The sequence below is a fragment of the Macaca fascicularis genome, chromosome X, assembly GCF_037993035.2.
Source record: "Macaca fascicularis isolate 582-1 chromosome X, T2T-MFA8v1.1".
Classification (NCBI taxonomy): domain Eukaryota; kingdom Metazoa; phylum Chordata; class Mammalia; order Primates; family Cercopithecidae; genus Macaca; species Macaca fascicularis.
The window spans coordinates 141,634,878-141,647,214 of NC_088395.1; the positions used below are offsets into that span (position 1 = coordinate 141,634,878).

Consider the following 12,337-nt stretch of genomic DNA (forward strand, 5'->3'; position numbering starts at 1 on the left):
CCCGGCCCACCCTCAACTTTGTGATTACAAAGGAAGTTGTTAAAAAAAAGAGGAGAGACTGATGAAGAACAACAACAGATGGCTAAATTTAAATGATGTGCTGTGAGACAGAGGTTGTACAACCTCACTGATTTTTTTTTATTCTACAACTGAATTTTAAAGGTTTCATTTCATGCTGAAGGAGATGCAACAAGTAATAAAGAACAGTTTCAGAGTAGGTTCAATTCTAAAATTGGTAGCTTTCAAAATCAAGGCTTCATAATAGTGAGTTGTTAAACATGACTTTGATTTCTGATTCTAGAAATTAGAATTTTTTTAACTGCTAAATTATTATATAATTCATGAATTACATCATTTAAAGTATTCTAAATAACAGTGTTTTTAAAATATACTCAAAGAGTTGAGTAACCAACATGGCAATCAATTATAGAATATTTACCTCACCCCCCCAAAAATATTGAACCATGCAGCTTTAACTTCTCATTTCCTGTCATCCCCCACCTCCCAATCAGCACCAACCCTAGGCAACCACTGATCTACATTTTTTCTCTATACATTTCCCTATCCTGGATATTTCATATAAATGGAATCATATTATATGTGATCTTTTGTGTCTCCATTCTTTCCTTAAGCATAATGGTTCCAAACTTCATCCATATTGTAGCATGTGTCATTACTTCATTCTTTTTTACTGCTGAATAATATGCCATTGTGTGGATATATGACATTTTGTTTATCCATTCATTGGTTAATTGGTATTAGAATTTTTTCAATTTTTGACTATTCTGTATAAAGCTGCTATGAACATTTGTGTACAAATTTTGTGGACATATATTTTTATTTATTTTACATATATTTGTAGTGGTGTAATTGCTAGACCATATGTCAACTTAATGTTTAAACATTTGAGGAGGTGCCAGACTATTTTCCAAAGGGACCACACCATTTTACATTCCCCCCAGTACTGTGTGAGGGTTCTAATTTCTCTACATTCTTACTAACACTTGTTATTATATGCCTTTTAAAATTATATCCATCTTAGTGAGTGTATCGTGACATCTCATTGTGCTTTGATTTGCATTTACCTTATAATTAATGATATTGAGCATATTTTCATGTGCTTATTAGCCATTTGTATATTTTCTTTGGAGAAACTTTTTTCAGATCCTTTGCTCATTTTTAATTGTTATTTATCTTCTATTATTGAGTTGTAATCATTGTTTATATATTCTAGACACAAGCCAGACATATAATTTGCACATTTTTCTTCCATTCTGTGGGTTAACTTTCAACATTCTTGATGGTGTCCTTTGCTGCACAAAATATTTGAATTTTGTAATGGCCAGTTGATCTATTTTTTCTTTGGTTTCTTACGTCACATCTGAAAAAACAGCCACCTGATCCAAGGGCACAAACATTTACACCTGTGTTTTCTTTTAGATCATTTTATAGTGTTAGCCCCTAATTTATTTAGATCTTTCATCCATTTTGAGTTAATTTTTGTGTATGATATAAGATAGAGGTACAATTTCTTTCTTTTGCATATGGATATTCACTTGACCTAGCATAATTTGTTGAAAGACTATTTTTTCCCTATTAAATTGTTTTGGCACCCTTGGTGAAAATCAGTTAACTCAAGGTGTATGGCTTTGTTTCTGAACTCTCAATTCTATTCTATTGTTCTAAATGTCTAGCCTTATGCAAATACCACACTGTCTGGATTACTGTTGCTTTGTAGTAAGTTTTGAAATTACAAAATATGAATCTTACATCTTTGTTCTTCTTTTTCAAGATTGCTTTAGACTCTGGGTCCCTTGAATTTACATATGAATTTTAGGATAAACAGGTCAGTTTCTGCAAATAAGTTATCTGGGAATACCATATTAATGTGGTATTCAGTGTTCAATCTTCTTTATGCAGCAGAATATCACAGCTGAACAAAAAATGATCAAAAGTTGGCTCTTTCTCAGACAAAGAAGCAGAAGAAGGAAATAAACTGAATGTTATAAAGCTTCCCCTTGCCCCTGCACTTTTTTCCAGGCATAAAGTGATGGGACAAAGCAGGAAGCATTCATACTTGGAAATCGACAGCTCAGGGCCAAATGGACCCTATACAAAAGGGGAAAGTCAGAAGTGGACCTTCATTGTGTCAACTTAAAAATCACACAATTTGGCCAGGCACGGTGGCTCACGCCTGTAATCCTAGCACTTTGGGAGGCCAAGGCTGGCGGATCATGAGGTCAGGAGATCAAGACCATCCTGGCTAACATGGTGAAACCCCATCTCTGCTAAAAATACAGAAAATTAGCTGGGTGTGGTGGCACGTGCCTGTAGTCCCAGCTACTCGGGAGGCTGAGGCAGGAGAATCACTTGAATCCAGGAGGCAGAGGTTGCAGTGAGCCAAGATTGCAGCACTGCACTCCAGCCTGGGCGACAGAGTGAGACTCCATCTCATACACACACACACACACACACACACACACACACACACACACACACACACACAATTTATCCATTTAGAAAGGAGGACTTTATTTCTTAAGTAGGGGATGACAACCTGCAGGAGAGAAGTGCAGCCTCTGACTGAAAACAAAAAGCAAACACTTTGAGGGAGGGAAAGATGAGGCAGGGCTTTATGCTGAACTATATGCATGCTTGGTTGGCCAAGCATAAATATTCAACAAGTGTATTAGTCTGTTTTCACACTGCAATAAAGAAATACCTGAGACTGGGTAATTTATAAAGGAAAGAGGTTTAATTGACTCACAGTTCCACATGGCTGGGGAAGCCTCAGGAAACTTACCATCATGACAGAATGTGAAGGGGAAGCAGGCACCTTATTCACAAGGTGGCAAGAGAGAAGTGAGAATGCAGGAAAAACTGCCATTTATAAAACTGTCAGATAAGAACTCACTCACTATCATGAGAACAGCGTGGAGGAAACCATCCCCATGATCCAATCACTTCCCTCCCTCAACATATGGGGATTACAGGTCCCTCCCTTGACATGTGGGGAATACAATTCAGGATGAGATTTGGGTGGGAACACAGAGCCAAACCATATCATTCCACTCCTGGCCCCTCCCAAATCTCATGTCCTCACATTTCAAAACACAATCATGCCTTCCCAATAGTCCCCCAAAGTCTTCATTCATTCCAGCATTAACTCAAAAGTCCAAGTCCAAAGTCTCATCTGAGACAAGACAAAATCAAAAGAAAATGCATTACTTCCAAGATACCATGGGGATATAGGCACTGGATAAATGCTTCCATTCCCAATGGAAGAAATTGGCCAAAACAAAGGGTCTACAGGCCCCATGCAAGACCCAAACACAGTGGAGTAGACATTAAATCTCAAAGCTCTGAAATAATCTCCTTTAACACCATGTCTCACATCCAGGGCATGCTAATGAAAGGGGTAGTCTCCCATGGCCTTGGGCAGCCCCTTCACAGGCTGGCCTTGAGTGCCTGCAGCTTTTCCAGGCACACGGTACAAGCTGTTGGTGGATCTACCATTCTGGAATCTGGAGGATGGTGGCCCTCTTCTCACAGCTCCACTAGGCAGTACCCCAGTGGGGACTTTGTGTGGGGGCTCCAACCCCACATTTCCCTTCCGCACTGCCCTAGCAGAGGTTCTCCATGATGGCTCTGATCCTGAATTAGACTTCTGCCTGGATATCCAGGTATTTCCATACATCCTCTGAAATTTAGGTGGAGGTTCCCAAACCTCAGTTCTTGACTTCTGTACACCCACAGGTCCAACACCACGTGCAAGCTGCCAAGGCTTGGGGCTTGTACCCTCTGAAGCAATGGCTCAAGCTGTAACTTGGCCCCTTTTACCCCTGGCTGGAGTGGCTGGGAGCTATGAATATTCATGAAGGAGGGATATGTGCATGTGGGATAAGCAAACACATATATTACACGCATCTCATGTTCACTTTAGGGCAGAGACTTAACATTTAAATACATTATATTTAGGCCCTATACACCAAAGGTGAAGCAAGGATATGAAGGCATTCAGTGTGCAGCCTTAATCTGGCCAGAATCAGTTCATGTTCAGTGGTCTCTTATCAGGAGAGAGGTATTGAAATCTGTCTCTTGTCCAATAAAAGCTATAGTTATGGCTTGTGGAACAGGTGAGTGGAGGTCAGTAAGCCAACAAGTGAGTGAACTGCAATTGTTTCAATATTGCTTATCTCTAGGGCAGTGCTTGTTTAGCTGCTAGAGAGAAAGAAAAGTTTTGTGGCAATTAGAACATACTTTATTCTTTGGGTGTAGCAGAGTGGGAATTAACCCTTGACTGGCATGGCCTTAGGCTTTGTTTATAATTTGGTATCTTATTGCCAGAAAGAGTGCATTTAATTAGTCTTGTGATCTCTATTTGAACAGTAACTGTGGTCAGTTGTGATCCAAATCACAAAAGGAAGGGAGTATAATGTGGTAGCATGGTGCAAAGTTTTGCATAGGTCAGGGATGGGCTAGTCAACTGTCAAGCTGGAGCAGATTAATGGTCCCCAGATGCCCACCAGCAATGGTCAGGTGCCTAGACTCAGGGATACACAAGTATAGAAGTTTCCCAGGAATATACTTAAGTATAGCCTCTTTCTAAGCCCCTATAGCCCGCATTGCTGTAAACAGGGACTATCCCTGGTCTAATTCAACTCTTTCAAAGCTAATCGAGAAGACAAGCAGTTGGGCTCCTTAAACAGAACAGGAGGCCCCAGTCACCTAACATAATGCTCAAAGAGAGCAGCCGGAAGTTGCTGTAGCTTCTCGGCACTTCATCAATAATCACTGATTTGTAAGACTGGAGATAGAAGAAAAACAAAAAGCAACACCAGTGGAGCTGGGCATGGCAAGTCCCATCTGAACTGCGACAAAAAGGACTCATTACTAGACTCCCAATACAAGCTTGAGAAGGCCATCTGTGGCTGCCAGTGGCTACGTTAGTGCTGAAATGGAGTCACCATCCAGAACAGCATTTCCAAGAACCCCTGGGGACAGGGGCACCCACTATGGGGACAGTGTACTGAGCGTGGACCTGGATGAGCATAGGTGGGTGGGAGCAATCTAATCAGCAACTCATCCCATTCCATAGAGAATATAATGATAGGAACATGAATAAAGTTCCAGCTGCTGTGGGAGACCTGGAGAGGAGGAGGTTTGTATTCCACATGCTGAGCAACCTCTCAACAAGAGGTGAGACACTGCAACTTGGGCCCCTGCAGCCTGAATGGTAAGAATAGAGTTTCTGACAAATGCAGCCCAAGATCTCCACGAAACCCCAGGGAGAGACCTGTGCCCGACACCCAGCATGGCACATCTGCAAGCAGGACACACTACAAAAATTCTGCTTTCTTTTCCCCAGTGGGAAGATTTTGATGTCTACAATGCAAATGTTCCCTCGATGGCTAACCTTGCATCTCACAACTCTCTGGGACAGAGTTCCTACAACCAGTTTACAATTAAAATTGATAATTGATAAAAACATTTAAAACATGCTACCTATAGTGAGGAAATGTAGCTCCAGTACAATCAAGATTTTCACAAATGGTGAATATTGACCTATTTAAGGAACAGACAGTGCCAAAAAGATTCTGACACTGACTTATATATTTAGACTCCGGCCCTGCAGAACTAAGTCTCACCTTTGCATCTACAGGGCTGCTTATGGCAACTGCCATGACTCTCTGCCTTGGGGGCTTTTTGTCTCACCCTTAGAGCATGCTGGACTTGACCCAAGGCCAACTGGAGGTGACAGAGATTTATATCACCCCTGGGGGAAGTCCTTTAAGAAGTATAGTTGGGTATTTGGTGGCTAAATACCCTCAAGACTTCTCATCCTACCCTTGGGATGAATGTCAGGTGTGTGTTCGACACAGTCTCCCATAGGATCCCCCTGAGAATTAGCTCAAATTACCCACACTGGCAACCTGTTAGATTATTCTTGCCACTTAATTAGCTGCATTCCTTCTACATCTCACAACACCCCTACCAGCGCTGCCTGGGAATCCCTCCTACATAGGCACTTTCTACTCATAAGTGTGCCTCAGGATCTATTTTTAGAGAATGCACATTTGAACACCTTGTATGCTAATTTACCCTCACACTTGAATGTCTGGCGAGAAGTAGAATTGCAGGCTCAAAGTTCTTTTGCACCAACAGCTGAAAGATGATTCTTTCTTTCCTAGGCATTTCTGGTTACCTCATTAGCTCCTTCTCTCTTTTTCTCAACTGAAAAAGTACATCTCTTGAGAGAATTCCCTCCCCACTCTGCAAGCCACTCTCATTTTAAATTTATTTGATTATAACGTCTACCCACACCCTCCCCCAAACTTCAAGGGAGACGAATCGAGACCTCTAAGTGGACTCCTTAAAGTCACCTCCCTCCAGAAATTTAGGGCTGCAGGGCTTCTCCACGTGTCCACTCAGTTGTCCTTCCACCTTCTCTAAACAGGGCCTCTCTTGAATCCAACACCCCCAGACTCTGCAATGTTAGTAAACACCCTCTCAAAGGGAAGTAGCTAGAGTTCATCTGCTGTGGTCTCGGGTAGCACAGAGACAGGTGAGAAGTTAAGAAATCGTGTGAACAAAAGGCACATCCAACCAAAACCAGTGAGAAAACAGCTTCCATTTGTAATAGTTGCATTAGGGGAAGGATTTATTGCCAGTGTGCAGGCAAGCCACGTCTCCTCATAATAGTCATTTTAGTTCCTCATGAGAACCCCACTATAAAAATCACAAAGCCCTGTCCTCACCATTATCCCTCTGAGAGCCTGGAAAATCCATGTCCTGCATCTAGACAATACCCACCTGGGTCACACTTTAATGGTAACAATATAGTTATTCTAGATCAGATACTTGGAAGGGAATATGGCTTGAGACATATGCATATGTCTCAACAAACAGGTCCAGTTTTAGTATAAGATTTTCCAAGGCATTAAAAGCCCACCTGCATCCCAGGTCCACAGAATAAAAGTGTGGAGTTCCACTGCTCTGAGCTTTAGGAGGGGGTTACACAGTTGTGCGAGACACAGCAGTGTTTAACTGCAGTGTTTAATTTCTGCAACTAAACCCTCCATTTACATGAACTGTGTATTATAGAGGGAGTAATTGCAGAGTCATGACAAAGACTGGATGCAGAGATTGACAAGCAAGTGGGAAATTCGACCTAAGACTAATTCCCTGATTGGAATATGGCGGACAAAGTTACTGATCACTACCCAGGGAACCTGGCAAGATGCAGTGGGTGCTGTTAATCTACACAAAGGAGAAATTTTAATGAAGGGATTTTGCACAAGCCAGGGACAAGCTCTGAGGCCAGGATAGCTGAATGTTTCATCCAGGAAGGATACATGTAAATGGCACACAGCCACGGGATATACCTACTTCCTCTCCCAGCAACTTCCACTTACCCTATTCTGCCCTGAGCCAGAGGAAGCCAGGTGATGGTTGCCAGCATTTGAATCTTGCAGACTGTTGGCATTAGGTTCTGAGAGAAGTCATGAGTAATCATAGTAACCATGACTTCACTTGGTTCTCAACCAATCAGGTCCTAGGACTCAGGGAAAAAGAGAGAGTGTGCTAAGGAAAGAGGTCATGTTTCCTCTCACTGCTACTTGGTTTGATACTTGTCACCTCACCCTAGATGAGCCAATCAGGAATTTTTCCTGATAATTTGGAGTTTGGAACTAGACCCCAAAACTCAGTGATTTTCCTCTAAGTTTCATTACTGCCATTTCTGTATAGAGAACATTATTTAGAATACCTACTATTGAGTTCTCTTGAGCTACCCTTGTTTCTGTCCTTGTGAAGCATGTTTGCTGCTTTGATATCTTGGATTCTGTAAAGTACTTATGTTCTTCTAATTAATTATTTTGTTGTAGAAGTTCCCATTTTGTATTACATGCAACAAATGTAAGCATTATCAAAGAAGTGTGTGGTTCTGTACTGTGCTTTATCAAGTGTACCAGAGCAGAGCTCTGAAGTATGTACTCTGGTGCACTGAGGACAAAATATTCGTGGCAGGGGCATAGAAGTTTCCAGGCCAGGGTAGAAACTCTGTCCTTTGTAATAAAGGTAAGAAATGTAGTAGGTAATCTAATATCTTCCTATGAGGAGTGGTCTTTTTGGCCATTACATGAGGCCACAAATACATTTTGAATGATTGTGGAGGTGATTAGGGAAATTTACTGAAATGTCTAAGGATAAGGCAAAGTTGGGAGGACCAATATGGTTCTGCAAAAGATCAGTTCAGAAATCATGAGGACCTGAAATGGAAGTAATGGGCACACAGTTAATTCTTGGTCAAGCCTGAAGTAGAACTTTTGTCTCTTAGTCAGTGGTGTTTCTCATTATACCACAGTGTTTAGCTTTGAAGGATGAGAGTCAAAATAGATAAGCCAGTGTGAGAATCTTTTTGGCATTCTCTAAATATTTTAATATTCTACCTACTGTTTTTTTAGTCTTAAAAATTATCTTTGCAACTTCCAAACAGACATCTGTCAGATTTTTGACGTATATAATAAAAATGGTATAATTTCAGAACCTTAAAAGAGGATCTTGGCTGGGCACGGTGGCCCATGCCTGTAATCCCAGCACTTTGGGAGGCCAAGGCGGGCGGGTCACGAGGTCAGGAGTTCGAGACCCGCCTGGCCAACATAGTGAAACCCTGTCTCTACTACAAGTACAAAAATTAGCCAGGTGTGGTGGCACGCACCTGTAATCCCAGCTACTTGGAAATCAGAGGCAGGAGAGTCACTTGAACCTGGGAGGCAGAAGTTGCAGTGAGCAGAGATTGCACCACTTCACTCCAGCCTGGGTGACAGAGCAAGACTTCATCTCAAAAAAAAAAAAAAAAAATCTTAGAATCTAGAAAATAAAATATATGTTCCCAATCCATACTAATTGGCCTTTAGAGCAGAATATCCTTAATTCTTAAGCCATATCATTAATTAAATAAATTTAAAGTATATATATATATATCTCTTATCACTGTCTTCTTGATCTCAGAAATGTTAAAATGTAAAAAAGTAAGCATGCTGAAATACAAGAAAAACTGCTTATAGCCCTTATCTGGTTGTCTGGTTACTGTTTTATTGGATATACATGATACTAACAATTGCTTTGAAATATTTTTGATGGTTTTGGCAAATAAATGTTTATACACATTAGGTGATTTTTCAAAATGATGAATGATGGTTTCCAATTGTGTTTTAGCATCCTCAAGATCTTCACTTTTTTCCCTGTGAGCTCTTAATATGGAGAAAAATATGGGTCATTTTCCTAATATTATACTATTCTTACTTTATGGGAATAATCTCCATTTGTTATGATGTACAATTCTTCTAATGCATTATGGGATTTGTTTGGTTATTTTTCTTCAGGATTTTTCATCTCCATAGATGGAAATGATCTTACGGTTATCTCTCTTTATGCTCGCCTTGTCAGGTTTTGAAGTCGCTACAGAGGAAACAAATGAGACTTAAGGGGAATCAAGGTTGAGGTGCAGTTATCTTAGTCCATTTTGTGCTGCTATAACAGATTACCAAAGACTCGGTAATTTATAAAGAACAGAAATTTATTTTCTCACAGTTCTGGAGGCTGGCAAGTCCAAGATCACAGCACTGACACCTGGTCTGGTGAGGGCCTTCTTGCTGCATCCTCACATGGTATAAGGTAGAAGAGGAAGAGAGGATGAATGCTGTGTCCTCATATGGCAGAAAAGTGAAAGTGGGTGACTCCATTCCTGCAAGCCCTTTTAATAACAGCATTAATCCATCCATGCATCCATGAATATGGAACTCTCTTGACCTAATCACCTCCCAAAGGCCACACCACCGAGCACTGCTGTATTGGGGATTAAGTTTCCAACCCATGAATTTTGGAGGGGACACATTCAAATTATAGCAAGATTTATTTATATAATTTTATATTTTTAAATAGACTTCAGAATTGTTTCTATTTTTATTAATTAGAAAGAGGAAACATTGTTGATGTAGGAAGAGAAGCAATTAGTGTTGGATGTTTATGTAGGAGTGAAGTCCCCATAAAGGTAAAATCTTCATGAAGGCCATGTGCACAGTGGAGGGATTTGGGAAAGGGCTTAAACATCTCTCCATTGTTACAGGAGAGTAGGCAGAGAAAGCTGGAATGGATGTCAGGATGTTGATAAAGGAGCTCATGTCTAATGGCTTTTGTGTCAGATTCGGGGAATGAGATGTGACTGCAGAAGCAGAGGTTGACGTGATGGGAACCAGCAACCAGTGAATGTGAGCAGTATGTAGAAGCTGGAAAAGGCAAGGGAATATATTCTTCCCTAGAGTTGCCTGTGGGGGTTCAGTCAGGCTGGTGGGGAAAATTTTAGTTATAATAGCCACAAATGCTCCTGAAAGGCCTGAGAGTTTGCATAACTTCGGTAATAGATCTGGCTGAAGGCAGCCATAGTCTCTATGCAGGAGCCAGAGAGCTCAGGGCACAAATACAAAGGAATGTAGAGTAGTTTATCTAACTAACTTGTTTACTCACGTGGTCCTAAGACTAACCTTTGATTTACTGTGGCTGCTTAATTGCTTTCTACTCGGGAAGTCCACAGTGTCAATTACCTTCTAGTGGTGTTGACTCAAGCCTTTGTCAATTAATCTTTACTGAATAAATGCGAGTCTCACTAGCTGGTGGGGACCGCGGCTGCTATTAAGTGGCCCGGACACTCAGCTGAACTGGTAAAGCAGAATATCTGTGTGTCAGTGTACTTTATTCATCCATCGTTGAGTCAGGGTCTGTGGGACGGACCCCCGCAGCTGCCAAAAAGAACATAATTCTGTCAACCCATTTTAGAATTCTGACTTTCATAATGTTAATATACTTGTGTCATTTTAAGCTACTGAAGTTCATGGTTATCTGTTAGAGCAGCAACAGAAAACTAATACAAAGGCCTTAATCAAGGCCTTTCAACCTTGACATCAAAGATCAGGAAATATGCCATAAAGTGCCATTTAGTTTTTCCAAGTTTAAGAACAGGTCAAATTGAGCTGTTAAATGGAGATGCAATGGGGATAATTACCACTTTCTCTGTCTCTCTTTCTCTCCAAATGTATTTATAGAGCAAGAGATAGGTAGATAGGTAGATAGATAGATAGATAGATAGATAGATAGATAGATAGATAGATAGATAGACAGACAGACAGACAGACAGGATAGATAGATATAGATACAGACATATAGATATAGATAATGGGTTTCAATACTTAAAAGCCCTGTTTTAATTTATATTTGCCTGCATTATTTCAACTGGTGGAGATGAGGTAGTGTGCACAGGGTTTATGGGGTCCTTTTAAAAATAAAGCCGATTGTAAGTGTCAAACACTTAATTTTAACTTTTTACTCATTGAGTCTGAGTATCCATGCCCACTATGAAATAGGACATGGGTACTATAGCCATGGAAAATTAGGCAAGGTAACAGTTCTGTTGTTTAAGGTAAGGCATACTTGCGTATCTTCTATTTTATGTTTGATAACTACCCTAAGAATATAGGGCGTACTTTGTTTAAATGCAGTGGGATCCCCAGATACAGCTGTACTTTGGACCCCAGTACTGATTAAGGACATGAAGGTTTACCAATTGGTGTATTTTAGCAGGTGTTACAATTAATTCTGAATCCAGAGGCATAAAAACAAATCAGCACCCTTTTGTTTTTCCGTTGTATATAGCATTTTAGTAAATGTTTGCCTTCCAATTGGGTGAATTTTGTTTCTTCACCCTTGTATTCAGGTTTTTTAAGGAAGTGCTAAATACACTTTGGGGGGTCCTCCCTACCCTGCTCATATTTATTGGTTTCTTCTTCCAGATAGTCTCAAGTCATTATTATCAGAGTTAGCAGCCTTCCTTGTGGCAATGGTTGCTTTACTGGGTTTAAGGATCCTGGGCTTAAATCAGGTTTGAATGGGCCCCTTGATTGTGCAACAGGGCACATGAAAATATCACGAGCATTTTCCAGTAACATAATCAGGGGTTCTGTTGTTACAAAGTCATAGGCTGCAGTGACAACAAAAGCATTTTGTAGGGTCCTAGTGAGTCTTTTGCTCTTAGGAGCATGAAGTCAGCCTGTCACATGGTAACTGCTCTTCCTCCATATGAGTGACCACCTCATGGGCACATAAATTGCACAGGGCATTATTCTTTCCATTGAGTTCTATAGAATGGGGCCAATGCCTGGTTGAGACACACAGACAGTAGTCACAGGGTAAGATTCATTCCCCTGAGCCCAGTGACAGTCATGGCTTATTCTGGAATTCAGACAATGTAATCTGAGACACACAGATACATCTGGAACCAGAC

General features: G+C 40.8%; 1 protein-coding gene across 19 annotated transcripts in view; it reads right to left on the reverse strand.

Moving 5' to 3' along the window:
* ZNF75D (zinc finger protein 75D) overlaps positions 1–12,337 on the reverse strand; it is a 43,472-nt gene that overhangs the window by 12,773 nt on the left and 18,362 nt on the right. Inside the window, exon 3 of one of the 19 annotated variants that reach the window (XR_012430178.1) lies at positions 9,901–10,799. The exons of the other annotated variants lie outside the window; for them this stretch is intronic. The gene's annotated coding sequence lies outside the window, so the exon portion shown is untranslated. Of the gene's footprint in view, positions 1–9,900; positions 10,800–12,337 lie in introns of those variants that run through there. 19 annotated transcript variants of the gene reach the window in all.